Source organism: Piliocolobus tephrosceles, chromosome 6, assembly GCF_002776525.5.
Source record: "Piliocolobus tephrosceles isolate RC106 chromosome 6, ASM277652v3, whole genome shotgun sequence".
Taxonomy (NCBI): domain Eukaryota; kingdom Metazoa; phylum Chordata; class Mammalia; order Primates; family Cercopithecidae; genus Piliocolobus; species Piliocolobus tephrosceles.
In genome coordinates, this window is record NC_045439.1 from 36351575 (window position 1) to 36375468 (window position 23894).

The 23894-nt window shown below is 44.3% G+C and overlaps 1 protein-coding gene across 4 annotated transcripts in view; it reads left to right on the plus strand.

The window, feature by feature from the left end:
- Positions 1-23894, plus strand: part of SLC8A3 (solute carrier family 8 member A3) — a 142981-nt gene that overhangs the window by 27212 nt on the left and 91875 nt on the right. The gene's annotated exons all lie outside the window — the stretch shown is intronic.

The window sequence follows — 23894 nt, forward strand, 5'->3', positions numbered from 1 at the left end:
CTCTTTCTTTTTCCTTATGCCTTCAGTGCCAGTAGCAAGAGCCCTCTTCTGTTTAGGTAGACAGTCAGTCACTAGAACTGTGGCTTCCTGAAACCCTCAGAGTGGAGCTATATACTTGGCACAGATTTGTCCTGAAGAAGGGACTCCATTTCTGAGCCAGTTGTTGAATAGGGATACTTAGCAGTACAGTGAGGCACTTCCAGTAGGATTGTTCAACCACAATTGCCCACTTTCCAGGCCCAAAGGAATAATTGAAGGCTATGTAGACTTTTTAGCAGAAGCTTTGGTTATTGTGTCCCAAAGGGCCTCAGGTCCTGACAAAATGTCATTTTTATTTTTATTTTTTTTTTTTGGTCTCTTTTCTTCTTAATTACTGAGACTGTCAAAGAATGTGTCAAAGCATGACATATTCCAACTCCAGGATGAGAGAGCACCCCAAGTTCTGTGGAGACCCTGTCATGTCTACAAAACTCTCCAGAAGTCTAGAGCCCTCTGGTTAGTTTGTTTTAGGGACTAGGCATGCGGTATCCCGTGGCAACACTGGATCAGCAATTCTCCTTCTACCGAAGTCAGTCCCACGCCATGTGCAGCAGAGTATCCAGTGCCCCTGCCCTGGTCTGCTCATGTTGGTTTTCTCTCCAGAATAATAATTCCCCAATATTCACAAGAGATTGATTCCAGAACTACTCTGAGGATACCAAAATCCTCAGATGCTCAAGTACCTGGTATAAAATGGCATAGTATTTGGCATATGACCTAGGCATATTCTCTCCCATATACTTTATTTATTTATTTATTTTGAGACGGAATTTCGTTCTGTCGCCCAGGCTGTCCCTCACCCATTACAACCTCTGCCTCCTGGGTTCAAGCAGTTCTCCTGCCTCAGCCTCCCAAGTAGCTGGGACTACAGGCGTGTGCCACCATGCCTGGCTACTTTTTGTATTTTTAGTAGAGACAGGGTTTCACCATGTTGGCCAGGCTGGTCTCAAACACCTGACCTCAAGTGATCCACCCCACCTCAGCCTCCCAAAAAGCTGCGATTACAGGCGTGAGTTACCACGTCCAGCCCCCCATATACTTTAAATAATCTCTAGATTACTTATAATATCTAATACAATGTAAATTTTATACAAATAGTTGTTTTAATGTATTTCTTTTTAAATTTGTATTGTTTTTTATTGTTGTATTATCCTTTTTTATATTTTATTTTTTCAAATATTTTCTACCTGTGGCACCCACAGTTGGTTGGTGGAACCTGTGGTTGGTGGAGCCCGTGGATGCAAAGGGCTGATAGTGTGAGAAAACTCAGAGGTGCAGAGTTGGAGATCCCATTGGGGAGAATGTCAGTGTGGGTTAAAAAAGACACACTGTGGTTGGAGATGATCACATGAATGGCCACTTCAAAAATGAATGGTTCTCATCCTCAAAGCAGGCTCTCCTGGGCACTGCTTGGGAAGGTGCTAACTGGGGCTTCGGGCAACAATAATAAGGGGATGCAGGTGGGGATCCTGCCATGGGCATAGCTTACTTTCTCTGGACTCTTCTGGGTCTTAAGGCCAGTTTCCTCGTCCACTCAAAAGAATGACAGCAAGCTGAGCAAAGCAAGGCAGGTAAATAAAGAGGACTCTTCCCTCGTTGTCCAACTATTCATCAACTTCCCAAAGGTATTTGGATGGGACATAAGCACTCATTCCTTCTCCACCCTTTAGCTAGGCCCTGTCAACTCCACGAGGAAGGTAGAAGAGGTCAGAGCTGTGGTCTTTTGCTTATTCAAGATGCTTCCTTAGCGTTTTGTGTTTGGGTTTTGGGTTTTTTGGTTTTGTTTTGTTTTGTTTTGAGACAGAGACTTACTCTGTTGCCCAGGCTGGAGTGAAGTGGCGTGATCTGGGCTCACTGCAACTTCTGCTCCCGGGTTCAAGTGATTCTAGTGCCTCAGCTTCCTGCATAGCTGGGACTACAGGCACATGCTACCATGCCTGGCTAATTTTTGTGTTTTTAGTAGAGACGGGGTTTTGCCATGTTGGCCAGGCTGATCTCAAACTCCTGACCTCAGGTGATCCAGTCACCTTGGCCTCCAAAAGTGATGGGATTACAGGCATGAACCACTGCACTTGGCCCCTTATTGTTGGTTTTTAAAAGAGAAACTAAGCTGTGCTTCCAGAACCCAGTTTGAAAGTTTGAAGAACTGGCATAGAGCCAGTGACATATAATTGTTACTTGAAGAAAGAGAGCTCCTTGATCTGCAAATAGAGCACGGCCCCATATTTAAATTCTGCACATTCTAGAAGCATTTTGCAAGAATCAAATGCTTTGAGGAGTTTGCTAAATAACCGTGGAAGAAAGCACTAGACAAATATTTTCAGATGGCATGCTAGTTATCATTCACAGGAATTATATTTCCACTCCTATGACTTACTGGGGACCCAAGTAAGAAATTACCTGCATAAGCAAAGGAGAATTTAAAGTTGAATGTGGTGGAACTCACTTATTATGGAAAAATGTGTTTTTCTGAAAACTAGATATGTGTATATATTTAAGTTCAGCTGTCGTTTTGGAACCACCCTTACTCTTCCTAGCTAAGGATTAGCATGCATAGGTGCAACTTGACTAACCCTGCCTGGACCCAATTCAGTTACCTTTTGGTGGGTAGGGTTCATGAAGAAGCAGTTATTTGCAGAGAGTATACAAAACACTCTATTGTAGGTTCTTTAGTTGGTACTTTCAAAATAAGTGACATCCAGATAGTAACTTAATATTCCAAATATGGCTGCAAAACAAATTGTAGATTATGGATGACTACTACTGCCATCTCTCCATACCAATCCATCTTTTGCCAGGTTGTATGGTCTTGATTTGTCAACCTTTTAGATTTCTCTCCGTGTATTCCACATGACCTTCACCAACCCCTCTTCCATCTCCAAATGTCTTTCTGAGTTGTGGGGATGCAGATGTACTCTGTCACCATCACAGGGGCTAACCGTGCCTTGGCTGCAGATCTTCATTTATGTTCACATTATTTCTGTTCTTACACCCTACTTCATGTTTGTACACTGTTTTCTTACATTGCTGTCTCTTCCAAACATTCTCTGCTACATCTGTTTTTTCTCTAGCTGTCTGTGCTCTAGGTGCTGCAGAGGCTAGTGCTGGGTTTCCTTTCATTCCTCCTTGCACTCAGCACCTCTCTTCTCAATTCCTTTTGCCACGTCTCCTCTTTAAATCTTAACCTACTCCGAATAGTCTTGTCCTTCATTCTGTTGGCATCTGTACTTGGGTTGCTTTCAGTTTATTCTCTGATCTATGATTTCTTTGCGTGATTAAGAAGGTGCCATGAAAGGATCCCTTAAGAAAGCCTGTCATTTGGCCAGAACAAACTAGCTTCATGATAGCACCAGGAAGACTGATATCTCCCAGGAAACAAACCACTCATGGCAGTGCTCTTTTTGCCTTCACTGTGAAGTGTTTGTCTGCCTGTACGTGAAGATGAGAGGGTTTAATTGTAAGGATGCAGCACAGACTGGGACTGGTATCAGAAAGCCATCAGGGACTGAGGTCGCTCAAGGGATCGCTTTCTCTCTCCGATGCTCTCCCTCCTGGGTGACATGCTTTCTGTCTCCTGGCACCTCTGCTTCTCTCTGTGGGCTTCTTCTTTATTATTTGCAGCTTGCAGTGGTACCCCGAAGTCCTAGCTCATGGCTCCTCTCTGCATATATGCTTTCTGTTCCTACCCACAAGGCTCTTTCTATTCTTCTAGTTTAAATTTTCAAGAGAAGACATCTAATTTTTTTAACCTGGTCATGTCAAAGACCACTGACCATATATGAGTTGGTTGCCCTGTGTCAAGCACCCTTTTCCCCTCCCCTATCTAGTCTGTCATAAATGAATGATGGAGTGGGAAATTGAAGTTGCCATGAGAATTCCATGATAAGTTATCTAAACAGTTTTATCTATAAGTGGTAGACAGTGTCGCTTAGAAGGGAGTCCCAGGTGAGACAGGCACCGGTCAACTCCAAACGGGCACACATTCTAAGGTCTGCAACACCCCAGAGAGAGCACTGATTTTATAGTGGCCTGTACTGGGGCAGTAGGCTGGAAAATGGGAGAAATAGCCACTTCAGAAGCCCCCAGCCCAAATGCATCAAGCTGACTATAGACTCTGCAGCCAAGATTCAGCTGGTTTCTGCTCACATCAACAGAAAACATTCTTAGTGAATGATGCTCAGTGACACATATCTCAAGGCTACCAGGGTCATCTCTCCCCATTTACTTTTTTCTGGCCTGTCCTCTCCAGGACACTAGCGTCAGAAGATAATCTTCTGTCATTTTCAGGTACACTATTTGGGTACTGAGTCACTTTCAAAGCTTCTTCCTGGGTTTGGATTTCCAGACCAGCCTGTGCTGTAAAGCAAGACAGAAAGCTTCCCTGCCACTCATGCCTGCCAGGGATAGAATGACAACACTCCCGAGGCTCTGCCTCCCAACCCCTCCCCTGCTGGCAGCTGATCTGCTGGACTCAGCTGGAGCCAGCAGGCACCCCGTCTTTATCCTGGGAGCTGCAAACTTGATGCCTTTCCAGGAAATCCCCAGAAGCTGGAGTATCCTCATCTACAGGTGGCACAGTGTATGGCTCTATTGGGTGTCCATGTTCCAGTGCATAGGACTGGGGTGGAAAATAGGGACCCTCCTTTTGTGTCAGTTCCAGTCAACGAGTAGTGGCCGTCCAGAGGTCCATCTTGGAAAGGACTTGTGAGGTTGTATCTGGGCTCAGCTGTAGATGTGAGAAGAAAAGGCCAAATATCTGCCAATCCTAGTCCTGGGATTTGAGATAGAAAGAACTGCATGGAGTGAAGAAACTAGGAGTCTCCATTTCACTGAGATGCATAAGAATGAAATTATTGTCACTATTTCTTCAATACTGGGCCAATCCTAATGAGAAAACCCTTTTTGAGTCTCTCTTTTCTTTATCTTACATGTAACACAAAAGCTTTTTGTGTTCCCTAGATGAACCCACAGGGACAGAAATTCTTGTTGGACACATGAAGCAGATAATTTCTTTATCAGACTAGAATCTTCCAGAAGCGCTGCTAACCTAGTGAGTTTTATACTCTAGATAGGTGGTTCTTAAGCCAGCTCCCCACCACAGGCCATTTTCATGGTCTACCCCTCCCTGTAGAACCCATGTTTTAGATTATTAGCTGATAATTGGATTTCTATTTTTTTCTCATAAAATACAACAAAAGATAGCTAGTGATATTATGATGAGTTAATGTAATTATAACCAAAGCAGAGAGAAACAACATTTTAATTAACCTGTGTGGACTGTTGGAAGAATATAGACTTTCTATTTTGGGGGTTGAGTAGAGAGAAGAATGAACACAGTCAAGGGCCGACTGTCAGACAACACCTAACGGATGTAAAATGCTTTGAAAATATTGTGCACTCATTGTTTAAAGTTGTTTTTGATGATGGTAACTCTGTAGGGAGATAAGAACATTCTGGAAAGAATGGGCACAGCCTTGGTTACCTGGGCCTTACCACTGTTATTCAGGCCTCTGAGAAAGCTTACTATTGTTGTTGCTATGTTTCTTACATAATAAAACTTCTAATATTTGTATGAAAACATAGAATTCCATCTTTAAAGATATAAGGATTTTGTCATACCATTAGGGTTACTATGATCACTTGATTCCAAGTCTAAAATATTAAGGAATAGGAATTTACCTGAGAACACAGAGTTTTAAGGGTAAGTATCAAAACCTTGATCTTCTAATACCACATATTCTTATATGTGGGAGCTAAAAATACTGAGCTCAAAAAGGTAGAGAGTAGAATAGTAGTTATTAGAAGATGGGAAACAGGATACAGAGAGGTTGGCTAATGGACACAATGTGAAGTTATGTAACAGGAATAAGTTCTAGTGTTTTGTAGCATCATGGGGTGAATATCGTTAACAGTAATTTAGTGTATATTCAAAAAACTAGAAGACAGGATTCTGAATGTTCACAAAGAAATGATAAATATTCGGCTGGGCATGGTTGCTCAGGCCTGTAATCCCAGCACTTTGGGAGGCCGAGGTGGATGGATCACCTGAGGTCAGGAGTTTGAGATCAGCCTGGCCAACATGATGAAACCCTGTCTCTACTAAAAACACAAAAAATTAGCGGAGCATGGTGGCACACACCTGTAGTCCCAGCTACTTAAGGGGCGGAGGCAGGAGAATCGCTTGAACCCAGGAAGCAGGGGTTGCAGTGAGCCGAGATTGCACCACTGCGCTCCAGCCTGGGCAACAGAGTGACACTCCGTCTCAAAAAAAAAAAAAAAAAAAAAAAAAAAAGAAAAAAGAAATGATAAATATTTAAGGTGATAGATATGCTAATTACCCTGATTTGATCATTATACTTTGTATACATATGTCAAAATATCACTCTGTATCCATACATATGTATAATTATTATGTGTCAACTATAAATAAAAGGAAAAAAATCATTTCAGTGTATTTACAAAACATAAATTATTATATAAAACCATTATTAATAATGTTTTAAATTATATCTAAGGGTGTGATAAAATTACAGTATAAGATTATGCTTGAAAAAGTACAATAAGAAGTAACATGTACAGATGAGAAAAAGTGCAAAGACCTGAGTCCTAAGCAGATTATAACTTTCCTACTGCATGGTACTTCTCTGGCCTTTTGCTTTGAAAGATTTTGCACCCAGCATGGCAAGTGGTTAGGAGAGGCAGCCATTCTCACATGTGCGATGGCTTCAGGAGCCATATATATTGTTCAGCTGGGTGTGGACTGGAAAGGCTGCATGTTGTATTAATGCATTGTTAAGAACCTCTAAGAGTGATTTCTTTTGGGACGTGGGACTGATGGTCCAGATGGTGGAAAGACAACTTTTAATCTTTTATTTTATACATTGTGCTCTTTTAAATTTTTAATGTGAGCATGATTTCTTTAATAATAAAAATACAAAAAAAAATTAACCCTACATCTTCTGATTTTAAACTGCATATTCTTTCTATTGTGTTACATATTTTAGCATGAGAAGAGGTTATGAAGCTGAAAGTAGCAGGCTTCCTTTCCCTGATATGGAGGAAGCTAACAATGTATTCTACATTTCTTCCTTAAGGAGTTGGCTTCTTTCCTTTTAACACAGGGGCAACTGGGCCCAGGGAGTTTAGCAAGGGCCAAATAAAGTCCTTAATGCCCAGCTCAGAAATCTGGATTTACCATCTTTGACTGCTGGCTCCGACCCACCCTCACCTGAGCTGGTCTGCAGAGGATTCTTGTTTCTGTCACTTCATCACCAGGAACTACTGACGGATGATGCTTTGGCCTGCTGCCTGGGTAACAGGGCGAGGCTGGCTCAGGACCATGTTTTCAGATCAGGGGGGCGTCCTTTGACGCCATGTCCGTGATGTCCGAGGGCAGCCAGGATCAAGGGCTAGACGGGGCAATGATGAGATGAGAGCAGGAGGGGCTCAGCTACAGCCCCAGGAGAGCCTATGCCAGCCCTCCTGACCAAGGAGGCCAGAAACCACAAGAGAGCGGAGGCAGAGGGGTGAGTGTCCATCACTCAATGTACAATCAGCAGACATTTGGGGAACTCATACTGTGGGCTAAGCGCAGGGAAGAAAGGCACAGTCCCTGTCCTCAGGGAGGTCACAGTTGATAGGGAAGACAAGCACATGTGCTAGCTGCTATAGAAGGGGGAACCACTGAGGGCTGTGGCCACACAGAGGCAACACCCCCTTCTTGTTTTTTGTCAGGGATTCAGTTTGGTGTCATTAGAAGTGACTTGCACACCCCCCCTCCTCCACTCAATTCAGAAGGACTCGGTAAGCAGGATGATAAATTAGCTTCAACTTGTGGGGCACACACAGGCAGAAGTGGAAGGTAGCCTTAGGAGTAAGTATGTCCCCATGCAAGCTGTGTCCTTAGACCAGAGCAGCACCTGGTTCTTCCCCATTTCCAGTGAAGGTGCCTCACACACCACAAGGACACAATTTATGCCTGCAGAATGAATGAATGAATGAATGAATGAATGAATGAATGAATGAATGAATGAACGAACGAATGAGTGAATTCCTGGAACCTCTTCTGCTTGTGTGCCACACCAGGTTGCAGCAAGCCCGGGGACACCTGGGACTGGAATGTGGCTCTCAGGCATAAGGACAAGGGAGCACCTACCATTCTGCATTCTTCAGCCTTTCCTCCTCTCCTGTCCCAGCTTCAGCAAGATCCACAGAGCCCTCTGAGCACTGGCAACCCTGAGCCTCTCCACAGCCTGACCCTTGCCCGGGCACCAGCTCTTCAGAGGGTGTTTCTGTGCTGCTCAGCTACCTCTGAGCCTGGGCTGCCTTTGATGCTCAGGAGACACCTTGTAATTCAATTAAGCCTTCTCTCCAGGGAGCATGTAATTATGTCCTATCTGGGCCTTGTAATGACAGCCCCCTGCCACTGCACAGGGAGTTGCCCTGCTCAGCTGCCCAGAACCTTTCCCTGGGAGGGAACTAATCTGCTTAGCCCAGACTGGACGCAGTTCTGCACAGCACTTTCCCGAATGCCTCCAAAATGAGTCGTCACTGGCAGAACAGGCCCACTTTAGGGGAACTGAGGGCTCTCTTGGTCCTGCACTGCTCTTTGCTATACAGATCTGTCTGCCCAGGATTGCTCTTGGATGTGTGGGAGGCTGAGAGGGCTCCCTTTTCTTCTCATGGCTAAATCCCTTGGTCTTCCCAGACCTCCTGGGGGTTAGAAGGGAGAGGGAAAAAAAAGACTGAACTTTTTTTTGTTTTGTTTTGTTTTTTGTTGTTGTTGTTTGCCGGTTTTCTATGTTGTCTTGTGGGGAGAGGGTATAAGATTGATTGACAGAGCAGGCACACTTCCCCCACTAATTCGTCATTTGAATTTCTCAAGTAAGATGTTCACATTTCTCTGGTAAGATGCTCCGATTTCTCTGGTTAAGATTTCTCTGGTAGATGCTCATGAACTGGTGGAGGTGTGGGGGGGTGTGGGAAGTGTGTCTGCTCTGTCTGAGCTTTGGGGAAAGTTGCCTTAATTCTCTGCATGACTTTCTTTGCTCCTTTGGGCTTCCTTTCTGTGCAATGTAGTCTGACATGGACACTGCTCAGGGAGGTTGCTTCCCACTCCCCACACCACTGGAAACCAGTAGCCCGGGTTTACTTGAGCCCTCCTTTTGAGGAACCCAAATTCTTTCCTTTCCTTGATGTGAGATCTGCCCAAAATGGCATTGGCAAGCTGTACTGGGTTGAATAGTGTCCTTCCTCCTCCCAAATGTATGTCTACTCCAAACCACAGGAAACGACCTTGTTTGGGAATAGGGCTTTTGCAGGTGTAACTACTAATAGTTATGATGAGGTTATACCAGATTAGATTGGGCCCTAGATCCTATGACTGGTATCCTTACAAGAAGGCCATGTGATGACAAACACAAAGAATGGAGTGAGGCATCCAAGAAACTTCAAGGATTGCTAGGAAACACCAGAAGCTTGGAGAAAGGCATGGAACAGATTCTCCTCTCGGACCTCTAGAAGGAATCGGTCCTGCTGATACCTGGATTTTGGACTTCTAGCCTCCATACCTGTCGGGGAGAATACACTTCTGTTGTTTTAAGCTACCACGTTTGTGGCAATTTGTCACAGCAGCCACAGGAAACTAATACGTACGACCTGCACAATTCCTACTCCAGCCTTCCATAGCAAGTCAAGGGCCTCACAACTATGTCCAAAGGACTGATAGAAGAGCGACCTCTGTGCTGCTTGTCCCTCGGGATGCTGACCCACAGCTCTCAAGGTAGGAGTAGGCCAGAGCTCATTCAACAACTTTGTTATGTAGGGGCTCCAGTTGTAAAGCTTTTGAATTCCTGTTTGCAAGTAGATGAGGGTTGAAAAATAAATGGCCATGTTCTCTAAGCCATGTACCCAATCTGTTTTTTCACTTTATTATAGATGTTATAATGGCCTCCTCTTCTATCTTCCAATCTCCTTAGCCCTGGTTCCTTGATAGTTCTTTTTTTCTTTTTTGTTTTTCTGAGGCGGAGTCTTGCACTGTTGCCTGGGCTAGAGTGCAGTGGCAGGATCTCGGCTCACTGCCACCTCTGCCTCCCAGGTTCAAGCGAGTCTCCTGCCTCAGCCACCTGTGTAGCTGGAATTACAGGTGCCTGCCACCATGCCTGGCCAATTTTTTTGTATTTTTAGTAGAGACGGGGTTTCACCATGTTGGCCAGGCTAGTCTCGAACTCCTGACCTCGTGATCCACCCACCTCAGCCTCTCAAGGTGCAGGGATTACAGGTGTGAGCTATCGCACCCGGCCAGATAGTTCTTAAACAACTGCCCAGAGGTTCCAGCCTAGGCAGGAGCAGCCATGAACTGCATTGCTCATTTCTGCTTTTTGACCCTTTTGATGGCTGAACTCTAGGCCATGGAAAACAAGGCCCCACTGTGTAGTTAAGAGTCATTTTGTGACTAGGGAGACAAAAAAGGGCCTATTCCCCAAATCCCCTTTCCCTCTGGAGTTCCTTGGTGCCTTAAAGCTTGTCTTGAGCTGCAGGTTATCCCGAAATGCAGGCATGTTACCTGCTGTCCTCTGCAAAGAGAGGCGGGCCTGGCTGGGGCACAGCTGAAGATATCACGGCCAACCTAAGGGCAGCCAAGGCCATGGCTGTCTGTGACAAGAGAAGAGCAGCAGTGATAGGCAGGTAGGAGGCATTGAGTTAATGTCAGGGAACTGGAAGACAGAAGTTTGCCTCATCATTGCCACAATGAAATCACCAATAACAGAAGTGCGAAAGCAGCGATGTGAGTGGAAGCCCATATACACACAGAGGGTAATAAAGCAGCATGATTAAATATGTGGCCTTGTTGTCAGACAGGCTGATTTGGAGTGCCAGCTACTTGTTGGAGACCTGAGCTAGGGAAAGTTATCTAACCTTTCACTTTACTCATTTACATAACATGACTAATAATAGCACCTACCTTACAGGGTTATTGTGAGGATTGAATACAATTATGCAATATAAAACACTTAGCATAGTGCCTAGTCTAAATTCCTCACCAGGGGTATGATGTACTAGTTTTTAGTTAAGTAATTGGTATCCTGGACATGTCACAGCCATTTGAGCTATCTGGGCCAGCGTTTTGCTCAGGTTCCCCCATCGGTAATTGTATTCCCTCCCCAGTACCAGGATTAGCTTTTAGGAAGAAACAGTTGATCTAAAGATAGAAAGTCAGAGTACTGTCTGGAGGAAGGTAGAGGGAAATGTCATTATCTAGGTTTTCTTTGACGATGTCAGGGAACATGACAGGCTGCTCCCAAAGAGAGAGCACCCCCAGACAGGGCAGAAGGTGACCTTGAGGTTGACTCCTCTGCATCCTGATGTGGACTTTATTGGACTTGTTTTGGAGATGAAAAGAAAGAAAGACGGAATGTAGAAAGTGAAGGAGAATAAAAGAAGCGGGAGGAAGAAGGGCTGGAAGGAGGATGGGCAAAGTCTTTGGTCTCAAGGATAATTACATGTGAAATCACTTGCCAGTGGGACTCTGGGGCTGGAGCAGCTACAATAATTACAGTACAGGTTGCAGAGGGCTCTTGGGCATGTCTTAGAGCAGCCTGTAGGCAGTACTGAGGCCTCTCTCACTAGACCCGTCTCCCAGACCCCACAGTATACACACCATCCACCCTGGGGCCTGTTGATGATCAAGAAGCTTAAACAGAACAATTACAGTTTCAGAGTGGAACCATATCTCTGGGCTCCTGTGATGAAAACCACAAGCCTTTCGGGCCAGAACTGCTTCACGTGGAGGGCCTTGCTCTTAATGGCCAAGTGGTCTGGAGCAAGACCCGTGACTTTCCCATAGTGCTGTGGGTGGTGCTGCCTCTCCCCACACATCCCCGGAAGAGGAAGTTCAGTAACTAAAGAATTAACTATTTTCCAGCCTGATTCTGCTTTTTCCAATAAGGGCTTTATACCTTTCTTTTTTATCCCTATATTTGGAGATGAGTCACCCTTGCCTTCATTTTACCAAAGCAAGGCAGTTTCCTGTCACCCAATGAAGTGCCAAACAATACTGTGATTTATTTAGTACTTACTGTGTGCCAGGAACTCCAGCAGGTGTCGGACATTTATGATGTATGATCCTTACACTAAGCCTTCAATGGTGCAACCCCAGCCCTGACCACTGTACGCTTCCCTTTTCGCAACACAGCTTGTCACTAAATCCAAGTCAGGAGTTCCAGGTTAGGCTTGAGTTGTGCAGAGTCCTTAACTGAAATTTGCCACGGTTCAGGCATGATTGCAATTACTGACATAGCTCCTCCTGGCTCTACACACCTACTTGTCATACTCACGCCCTGATCACAGTCTCACTCACATTTCTTCCCACTTTAGAAGTTCTTTCCTGTAGAACACTTTGCTGCTGCCCTGCTCCGGTCACTGACCAGCCCTGGTCTAACCACTGGCTAAGCTTTGTGCTTGCACATAGCAGATGGAATCATACGTTTTGCTCTTTGTGTACATCAAAAATATAATAATCATATTGGCAATTTTATGTGTTTCATTCAACATGAGGGACCCAGCATTCCTAACTTGTCCCTTTGTGAACCCTGCTGCTCTCAAATCTCCGCTAGCTATTTCCTGAGCAGAAGGAGGTAAAAGACTGGCTCATACCCCCATGTTTTTACTGGTCACAGTTACTGCCACCATCCAAGGCCGAAGAGACTTTCTTTGTGTTAGGGCTAAAACCTTAGTCATTGGATCTGTATGTCTTCTGTATTCCTTTCCTCAAAAGAAAAAAGTACCCTCTTCTGCCAACCCTTTCCCATGCCAACTAAACAAGCAAGCAAGCAAACAACAAAGAAAGGGTGATATTACAGATGCTGCTCAGCCTATAATGGGGTTACATCCTGATAAACCCATCACAAGGAATGTAACTCCATTGTAAGTTATGAATACCATAAGTCAAAAATGTATTTATTTCACCTAACCCACAGAACGTGATAGCTTAGCTTAGCCTACTTGATCATGCTCAGAACACTTATTTATCTCTAAATGAGATGGAATAGGCTGGAAAAGTCTTGCAGATAGTAGACACAAGTGTATAACAATTTCCCTCCTACTGTTCCTTTTGTTGTTCACCTATCCTGCAGTCTCTGTCATTTCAAATACCATAGAAAACCTTTCCAAGTAGCCCAAATCATTCCCCCAAATAGTCACGTCTCATTATTCGTAGTAGTTCTGTTCCACAAAGTTACCACAAACACCGAATGAGTGAATCCTAAAGCGTTGCTCCTGGAGGAAATACAGGCTGCTGGTCACAATATTTTCATCAACTGATCAATATATATCTTGTCTTATGTGTGTTTCTGCCTAAAGACACTTTATTTCATATATACCGTTGACTCATTAACTCTGAACTCTCTGGGCAACAGCACTATAACTCATGCCTTCACAAAGCTCATCTAACACACACATTTCCTCCTCAGGCACATCCCAGCCTTCTTGCACTTAGGATTCAGCACTATGCTTAAGGGCCATTTTCAACAGCAAACCCATCAACGCAAACACCAACATGTGAAAAATGTAGCACTAAAGAGACTGCAAAAAGGACACTGGCTTACAGCATGAAAGCTGGAAGGACAAGACAGAGAATCACCTTGTTCCACTTCAGCTGTGAATGTGCAGTCAGGTCACCCAGTCACTCAAATTGTATAAATATACTCTAATATATATATATCTATATGAATGACAGGGTTATTTTTTTCCTCAAGTCATTTTTCTAATTTCTTTAAATGAACAGATAGAAGAGCTGAAGTAAGGGTCAGGAGCAAGAGCCCTGCCTCCTTTTCCCTTGCTGGGCTTCGTTGGAGAGCCATCATCTCCCCAATGTGTCTCACAACTCTTCTAGGCATGGGATGAGTTTGCTGCAGATACGAAACCCAATTTTGCCAGTCACTTCATACTAACAGGTGAAATGTGCTGGTGGAGCCTTTTGAAGACAGGGACTCAGCCCCATTAGCCTCATTGCAGACCTAGATTCCTGCCAAAAGTAATTTGGCTGGAACTTCCCAGCCATGGCATTGTCGACATTACACGTCTTCCACTTTTATGTCAATTACCATTTTATTCAGCTGAATGCTGGAGGGTTAATGTTCAAGTGGTTAGAGCTGGCTACGGGTGGGCTGAACAAGATGCCTTTTCCTCCATTTCCTCTGCCTGTGGTGAAGGATTGTAACCAACCCTGGCTGGCAGCGCTTTGAAGCTCACCCAGAGTGCTCCTGGGGACACCTTCTACAGAGCCTCTCATTCGGACATGCTGTCTTCTGGACCTGTCTTCCTTCCCTTCCTTCCTTTCTTCCTTCCTTCCTTCCTTCCTTCTTTCCTTCCTTCCTTCCTTCCTTCCTTCCTTCCTTCCTTCCTTCCTTCCCTCCCTTCCCTCCCTGCCTCCCTCCCTCCCTCCTTCCTTCCTTCCTTCCTTCTTTCCTTCCTCCCTTCTTTCTTTCCTTCCATTTGCTTTAAAACTAACTGCCTTGAGTGCCAAACTAATGAGTCTTGGCACCCCTCATTAGTGCCATTGCAATCGTCCCTCCTGCCTACCCTGCTAACCGTAGCTTTTTAGTCCACAACAGCAACAGCTGTGTGCTGAGGCACAGCAGCTGGAGGGCCAAAGATGGGGCTGGGGGACAGGGTGTTGGGATGGTTTTCTGGGGCAGTTGAGTTTATACATTTCTTTCATGTCCCCTTCCTCCCACATAGACTTTTACTGCCCCAAAGGAAAACAGAAAACAACAATCCGTTTCACAGTTCTTCTATCTTTGGCCATCAAACCTGCCATCTACAGGGAATCCTACTGTATAATCAGTCAGCAAAACGGAGCAGGACCCTGTGTTTTGTAGCTGATACAACAGGGAAGCATCTCCAGTGAGGGGACCAGGGCTTCTATTTCCTTCATTAAAAAATGAAACAGCAGACCTGATTCCATATTTAGAGATTACACTTAGATGCCACTGTGGGTGTGCAGGCATCAACCAAACCCAGTTGGCACCGTTGTGTTTTCTGTGCAGTGAAGCATTGAATTTAATAATGGAGATATATAAAATTCAGAGTGATTGGAACTGAAGGTTTAGGGGCTTTGTGTAAAATTGACATGTAAGGGATTTGGAAGTAGGTAAGGGATTCTTCCCCAATACTTATTCAGTTTTGGAGCCAAATAACCAAGCACTTACAAATAGCCAAAAAAGAAATTGAAAGAGGGTTTAATCCAATAATTTCCATGCCTCATATGAACCACATCTTATAATAAGAATTATGCTTTTTCATTTCATACTCAGTTAACAAATATGATTTGTGAGTACCTGGTAAGTTCAGGGCACTAGGCTGAAAGGGGTTACCAAATGTCTTCATCTAACAAAGTCCAGCTGAGCTCCTACCGGTGCCAGCACTGTGCCTGGGCTGTCACACAAAGATTAATGTAAGAGCGTGTCAGGCCTTCAAGAGCTTACAGTGTGTCAGGAGACATCAAACAAGTGAGCCAACAAAATGATACTGCCATGTTAGAAATAGTCTGAAATTCATGGAGTTCACAGTCTTGTTAGGAAAGTGAAACATAAACATATAGGCATTAAAAAATAACTGTTGAAGACAGTAATGGAGGCATGCAATTGGCAACTGAATGATATAGATTGTGATGACTGTAAAATATCATGAAAAGAGACCATGAGGAGCTGAGGCACTCCAAGAGACTTCTTTTTGGAGATATGTTTGGAGCCAAATCTTGAAGGTTTAATTGCTTTTTTTTTTAGATGGAGTCTCACTCTGTTGCCCAGGCTGGAAGTGCAGTGGCATGATCTCTGCTCATTGCAACCTCTGCCCCTGGGTTCAAGCAATTCTCCTGCCTCAGCCTCCTGAGTAGCTGGGATTACAGGCGTGTGCCACCATACCCAGCTGATTTTTGTATTTCTAGTAGAGATGGGGTTTTGCCCTGTTGGCCAGGCTGGTCTCAAACTCCTGACCTCAAGCTACTCGCCTTGGCCTTCCAAAGTGCTGGGATTACAGGCATGAGCCACTGTGCCTGGCCTTTTTAAAAAAAAAAAAAAAAAAAAAAAAAAAAAAAAAAAACAGGAAGTTTTCATTTGTTTGTCTGTTTGTTTTACTTCCTATAAAAAAATCTTTGTGTCACGTGGAGGTAAATGGAAAGAGAGGCGTGGCAACAGACAGAGAAAGACTTTTCTGATATCAGAACCCAGTCCCCTAGACCTGAATGTATCCTTTCAATCCACATTGTCTGGGTCCATCCTACTGAGTGATCTGCCCCCACAGCGGGGTATGGAGAACAGTCAGACACAGCCCCAGTCCCCATGTAGCTCACAATCCAGTGGAGGAGACCGACTTAGAAACAGATAGAGATGAAGCCATGAGATCAGTACTGTCTGAGGCCATGGCCACGGTGTCGTGGGAACCCATGAGAGGGAATGACTAACTGTGGGGAAGGAGAGGGAGAGGACCAGAGTGAGGGGAAGTGTTCACAGAGGAGAAGTAAGCAGTGAGGTGCTGTGAAATGAGTACACACCTAACAGCAGTGTGACAGCTCAGAACCTGGGTAGAGGGGAATAGAGTCGCTGGTTCTCTGGGGGGAAGAGTGGGGTATGGGATTCTGGAACAGGAGCACCAAACCAGCAGGTTATTGGAGCTGTTAGTGCTCAGATCAGCAATGGATGCACAACCAAACCATTCTGCTAGGGATGAGTTCTTTCCTGTGGATGAGTGCTTCTCAGCCTAGCTTCTCCCGAGAACTACCCAGGAAGCTTGAAAAGCTTGATGCCTGGAACCTACCTCCAGAGAGTTGGATTTCATTGTGTTGACGTGGGGCTGGGATATTAGTATATTTTTAAAGCACTCCAGGTGATTTTGATACGTAGCTGTGATTGAGAACCCTTCCCCTAAGCTATCCATCTGCACTCAGGGGTGCTCCCAGGTCCATCCCTTTGTAAGTGGACAGGTGTCTCGAGGTAACAAATGTGCCAAGGCTCTGGAGCCAAGCACACCTGGCTCCTTAGTGCCTACTTAGCGACCTTGGGCAAGTTACTAAATGGCCTAAACTTTACAAATCCTTAACTTGTAAAATGTGGGCAATGATAGTACCTCCTCACAGGATTATTACGAGGTTTACATGGGATAATCTCAGCTCATAATAAGCACTTGCACAGGCCTCATGGGCTAGTCCCTCAAAACTTAATGCAACTACAGGCAACAGCCATATCTAAGGAATTTTATGTCATCAAGTCAAAAATCTGTGAGCACTGCTCAGAAGCAAAAGCCTGTCTCCAACAGTGCTCATTTAAGGGGTGGGCGAGCTACAGAGAGAAGACTGAGCCCCACAGGGTAAGCTGGGGGTAGCTGGGGACCGAATGAGGCTCAGGAAAACACTTGAATATTGATCTCATTTATATTCATTTGTGCTCAACAATAAAATAATGAAATGAGTACAGCCCTAGACCTAAACATTGTTGGTGAGACAAAGGCAATGAGTTAATTTTGCATCCATTGAGGAAAACTCTAAAACGGTGACTTCTTTTTTAAGGGAGCAGAAGAATCTAGATCATATTTAGTCTAAGTCAATACATAGGACAGAACCTTGCCCTCTAGACTTGATGAGAAAAAAGTAAAATAAGAGAAAGAATAAAAGACCCTTCCACCAAAATACTAACATTCAGATGACTTTTTAGTTAGGTCTCCTGGAGAGGAGGTTCCCTCAGAAATGAATAGATTTCTCTTCCAGTGCAGTCATCAAAAGGTAATGCGTGGACTTAAGTGTAATCCCCAAGAGAAAATCAATGACCTTTCTGTGTTTGCCTTTGAGAAAATCAGCTGGTCTATGATTAAATTATACATATTTTTTCTCCTCGGTCAAGATTAGTGGGGCCAAGAATGCAGTCTTACACTCCTTCTAGCAAAGAATTACCTGATGCCTTATTGCACACAAATTTGCAAAGTTGTATGGACTTTGTATCTTATTTCAAGGAGAACTAGTGATCAAATGATGACTATTTCAGATAAACTAGTGATTCATTTACACCACCACCCTCACCCCCATATCCTGCTTTCACCTGAATCTGAACGATCACAGTCAGTCTGAGTTTCTGAAGGTTTGAAATTCCTTTTCTGAGCTCTTCAAGAACAGTGTCTCCCAAGAGAGCTCAGGGCAGACTGTCTGGGAGAGATTGGAAACTTGTCTGTTGCAGTAACACGAATTGGTTGAATGGTCATCTTCCATATCAGACCTGCTTCTCCCATTGGGTTTCTGATCAGCCCAACTTGGGTCTCACCCCTCTGATTTCTCTCTCCTGGCTCACATAGGGGCTGCATTGGCCATTAGTTGCTGGGCTTGACTCTGTGGAACCCATTGGCCAGTGGTGCTGGGCTCTGTGGAATCCTAAGGCAGGGCTCTGGTCACTGGTGAGAGGGAGGTCATTGGAATCAATGGGGTGGATCTACAGACCCCAGGGATAACAGCTAGGTGGGCATCCTCTTCAGAGAAATAGGTTACAAAGTGAAAGAATGTTACACTGTGAGGTCAGCCAGGGAGGAAGAGAGAGAGCTGACCTAAGACAGGTACTGATTCCCTGGGGATGTGAAAGGATGATAATATTCCTAAAATGATAGCATTTAGCTTCTAGTGTCACAATGGGACAGGTGTTTTTTTCTCCACTCGTTGTCTCCGAAAGTCTTTTGTTGAGTTACCCTCCCTCTTTGGAGCATATGCTTTTAGCTCATACCTTAATGACATCAGAATCTGCAATTTCCTGGAAACTTTTGTGGTAAAAATTATTCTGCCCATCCATTTTAAAGCACTAATACCAAAGGTATTAGGTTAGTACAAAAATAATTGCAATTTTTGCCATTAAAAGTCATGGCAAAACTGCAATTACTTTGGCACCAGCTGAATATTTTGAAACTCCCTACTCTGATGTTAACCAAGTTCATGATTCAACGAACTTGCAGAGGGGTAGGGGAATTTCAAGGGAAAGGGAGAGATGCCTGGGGTTGTCACACACTCTGTCTTTCATCCTCTATTGACATGTTGATTATTTGGAGATGGTATTCAGTGCCACTATAGCCCCTCAGTCACCGTAGACCCTCTCAAAGAGAGCAATCATACTTCCCTTAGGTCGGGTCCATTCCTCTAACCCCTCTCCTGGGGGCATCACCTTGTTTGTTCCAGCAGCTGTCTGACCAAACTCACACCTCCTCCTCACCCTCTAGCCTTTATGATCTGCTTTGGGGAGCCATGGGAACCTCTAGTTTCCTGTCTCATACCCGCTGAGATCCACAAGTAACTAAGGTCAAGGTGGGGCTTCATTACCTCTCTGCAGACACCTGACACTACTGTTCCTCCTTGCCTGGCTGGCTCCACACTCTGGCAGACCTTCTGCTGGGCAAGAAGCTGCAGGCCTGAATCCCTGTGTTCTCATATGCCTCCAACTCTTGGGATTACACCAGCTCTTGTAAGAACTCAATGCTCTGCTCTGCTCATTTTGATGCCACCAAAGAGGGCTTGCAAGTTACCAGCTGGGAGTGAACACCAGTGTCCCCTTCTTAGAGGTACCCCTAATCTTTCTGAACAATTTTGCTGGCACCCTTTACTTGGCTTTGCCAGGACAAGAGGGGGCACTTCTCTCCTTTCCTTCATGAAAGGAGGGGGAGAAGCCAAAAATCTCCCTACTAGTCAACAACTCAGGCACCCCCCCTTCTCTCCTTCGTTTTATAGACTGGGAAGGGAGTGATGGTTGTTGGAGGTGGCAGAGCCAGTTCAGCTGCCTTTTGCTAAGTCCTGAAGGAGGTGTCTGTCCTCAACTGCTGGTTTCTTTCTTTAAGCCTGAGGAGAATTAAAGCCTCTTTGCCTCAGTTCGGCACTCCAATTGCCAACATTGGGACAGCAGGAAAAGTTCCATCCAACATCCCATTAAATATGTAGTGTGTATTAGCACAGTGCCTGGCACTGGGCAGGCGTTTTCTAAGTGATAGCCAATGGGAAGCCTACTTTATTATTTTCCTCTTTGCTTAACCTACAAGGTGACTAAGACCATTTGTTTGTCCTCACATAGCAAGATAAACAGAGCACTGAGACTGTGGTCCTTTCTGCCCTGTGTCCTTATCCCACCTGGGAATCTGGAAAGCCAAGCCTAGACACACTCATTCCACAAATGTTTACTGAAGCTTGTTCTATTCAAAGCACTGTACAGCTACGGAGACCATCTTTTCTGAACTCCAAATCAGGGCACATGGTTGGAATAACTTCAAGTATGGAGACCAAGAGAAAAGGTGGTTGTTGTAAGCAAAGCTCTAAGTCCACACCTTCCAGAAGCTTATAGTTGATGCAATGGTGGGAGAAGTCTGCACCTGGATTCAATCTGCTTGATTCCAATGAATGCTGCAGTAGGCACAGCCATGAGCTCAGAGCCGGGAGAAACCACTGGTTCAAAGAAGCATCTGTCGCATCAAAGCTGCTTTATAGCCTGTTGGGAAGCATGCATCATCATTTATTCTTTCTTCCGTCAGTCAACAAAGATGTCTTGAGTCCCTACTATGTGCCAGGTACTCTTCTAGGCAGTGAACAAAGCAGATACAATCCCTGTCCGGGGGAGCTTACATTCTAGTGATCAAAAGTCCGTTTCTCAGTGGTTGCTGTCTTTTATTTGAGAAACCATGGGCTGTTCTCCTCCCATCCTAGGGCTAATGGCTCCACAGAGGCACACAGGCCATCAGGATGCTCTGCCAGCCACCCCCACCCCCAGTCAAGACCAGGGACTGCAGCTACTGGCAGTGTGAGCAGGGCTGCTCCCTTCTCTGCTGCCTCCTTTCTCCTGAAAACAAGATCTCAGAGAAATCTGCCATCCATTTTCCCTCCCTGGAGAGTGACAGGAAAGGTGTATGGACGGGATTGAGCGGAGTGATGGATCGAGGCACTGTGAAAGTGAATCATTGCCTGACACGGGAATGAGGAGACTTGCTTAAAGGACAAGCCATGCTAAGTCATCCATCGTTCTCCCCTAAGGAGGTGAATCGAAGTTCCCATTTTTCCCAGGGAGCCAAATTAACAAGGTGCTGGGAGATTTCCAAATTAGAAAAAAAAAAAAAAGTCACCACCAGCTCTCAAAACAGACAGGCAGTTGAGTTGTTTTTTGGAGCAGATCATTGTATTTGGCATCTAACCTTGAAATAGAGAAGAAAACATGGAATTTCTGCTGAAAGCTCATCCGCCTCTGAGCAGGTGGTACAAATAAGCACATCGTTGTGTTCTCAGAGGCAGGAACCACATTTGCACCTTGATACCAACTACCTCAATAACCACAATGCTGAAGGTTCACAAATTGCGAATCAGGAAATTGTTGCTCATTTTACAATTTGGTTTCCCTCAGGATTCCTTTTAAGTAGCCAGCTACCCCAGTATTTTTGAAATATAACTTGCTTATAAAAATTTGATAGGCTGGGCACGGTGGCTCACACTTGTAATCCCAGCACTTTGGGAGGACAAGGCGGGTGGATCACGAGGTCAGGAGCTCAAGACCAACATGGTGAAACCCCATCCCTACTAAAAATACAAAAATTAGCCAGGCATGGTGGCACGCACCTGTAATCCCAGTTGCTCGGGAGGCAAGGCAGGAGAATCACTTGAACCCAGGAGGTGAAGGTTACAGTGAGCCAAGATCATGCCACTGCACTCCAGCCTGGGTGACAGAGCAAGTCTCCATCTCAAAAAAAAAAAAAAAAAAAATTGATATATAAACAAGTTTTTATAATATTCTCAATATGAACTAGTAGAAAAAAAGCATGTGATTTTAGGTCTTAGAGGCCTGGTTCCCAGTTGTATTTCTGACTCTAAAGAGGTATAGCATTACCGACATTGATTAGCCCTTCTGTACTTCATAGGAGATGCTCCAAGACCACTAGCTTTCTTCATTCAATAGAGATATAACAGGATGGGCCTTAAAAGTAGCATGCATTTCTTCTTTCATTCACTCATTCAAAAACATTTTCATGAAGAACCTTCTATGTGCCAAGCACTGCGTGAAATGCCAAGGATGTTTGGTGAACCAACTCTTCCCCGACCCTGACCGTGAGCTTGGCTTAGAACAATTCCATTTTAATGGCCCATGCCCTTAGGCAGCTTGTATTCTAGTAGAAGAGCAAGTTAAGAAAACAGCTGTAAAAGTTAAACAGTTGTAGGTTGAGATGGGTGTTGTGAGGAAAATAAGCAGGATGCTTTGAACTTATGCAGGTAGAATGGTCTGGAAAGGCCTCTCTGAAACGGTGATGTTTAAAGCAAAACCAAAAAGACCAAGAACACATGGAACACATGAAGGGCTGGAAAACAGTGTTTTATGGAGAAGGACTAGCACACACAAAGGCTGCAAAGGCGAGTGGGCTCACTATGTTCTAGAACGTGCCGAAAAGTGGGTGCTGCTGGAGAGGGAGTAAGATGGCATGAAAAGCTGAGTGAGGTGGACGGGAGCCTCATCACGCAGGCTTACGCAGGCTCTCAGAAGCCCTGCGTGTTGGTTTCTTGGGACTACCATAAAAAAGCTTCACATACTGGGTGGCATAAAACAACAAAAATGTATTGCCTCACAGTTCTAGAGGCCAGAATTAACAAAATCGGGTACTGGCAGGGCTGTGCTCCCTCTGAAACCTGTAGAGGAGAATCCTTCCTTGCCTGTCCCTAGCTTCCGGTGGGTTGCTGGCAATCCTTGGCTGGGTAACTCCAGCTCTGCCTCGGTTGTCACAGGGCATTTTCTCTGTGTGTCTCTGACTTCACATAGCCCTCTTCTTCTTTTTGTGTGTCTGTGTGTGTCCCCTCTGAGGCACAGAAGTTTTTATTTATTTATTTCTTTGATACACATAATAGTTATACATATTTTGGGGGTACATGTGATATTGGATACATGTGTACAGTGTGTGATAATCAAATCAGGGTGATTGGAATATCCATCACCTCAAACATTTCTCATTTCTTTGATTGGGGACATTATAATTCTTCTACCTATTTTGAAATATACAATAGATTATTATTTACATAATTTCCCTGCTAGAACTTATTCCTTCTGTTGAGGGTGTACTTTTGCACCCATTAACCAACTTCTCTTTATGTCCTCCTCACCACTTCCCTTCCCAGCCTCTGGTAGCCACCAATCTACTCTCTACCACCATGAAATCAATCTTTTTTTTTTCTTAAGCTCTCATATATGAGTGAGACTACGCAGTGTTTGTCTTCTGTGTCTGGCTTATTTCACTCAACATAATGACCTTCAGTTCTGCTCATGCTGCTGCAAATGACAGAATTTTATTATTTTTTATGGCTAAATAATATTCCATTGTGTATGTATATCATATCTTCTTTATCCATGCATCCAGTGATGCATAGTTTGGTTGATTCCATATCTTGGCTATTGTGAATAGTGCTCCAATAACCGTGGAAGTGAAAATATCTCTTCAACATACTGATTTCCTTTCTTTTGGATATATACCCAGTGGTAGGATTGCTACATCATATGGCAGTTCTAACTTTAGATTTTAAAGGAACCTCCATACTTTTTCCATAGTGGCTGTACTACTTTACATTCCCACCAACAGTGTATGGGCATCTGCTTTCTCCACATTCTTGCCAGAATTTGTTATATTTTGTCTTTTTGATAATAGCCATTCTGACTAGGGTGAGATGATATGTAGTTTTGATTTGCATTTCCCTTATAAATAGTGATATTGAGCATTTTTTATATACCTGTTGGCCATTTATATGTCTTCTTCTTTTGAGAAATGTCTATTCAGGCCCTTTGCCCATTTTTAAGTGTATTTTTTTTTTTTTTTTTTTTTTT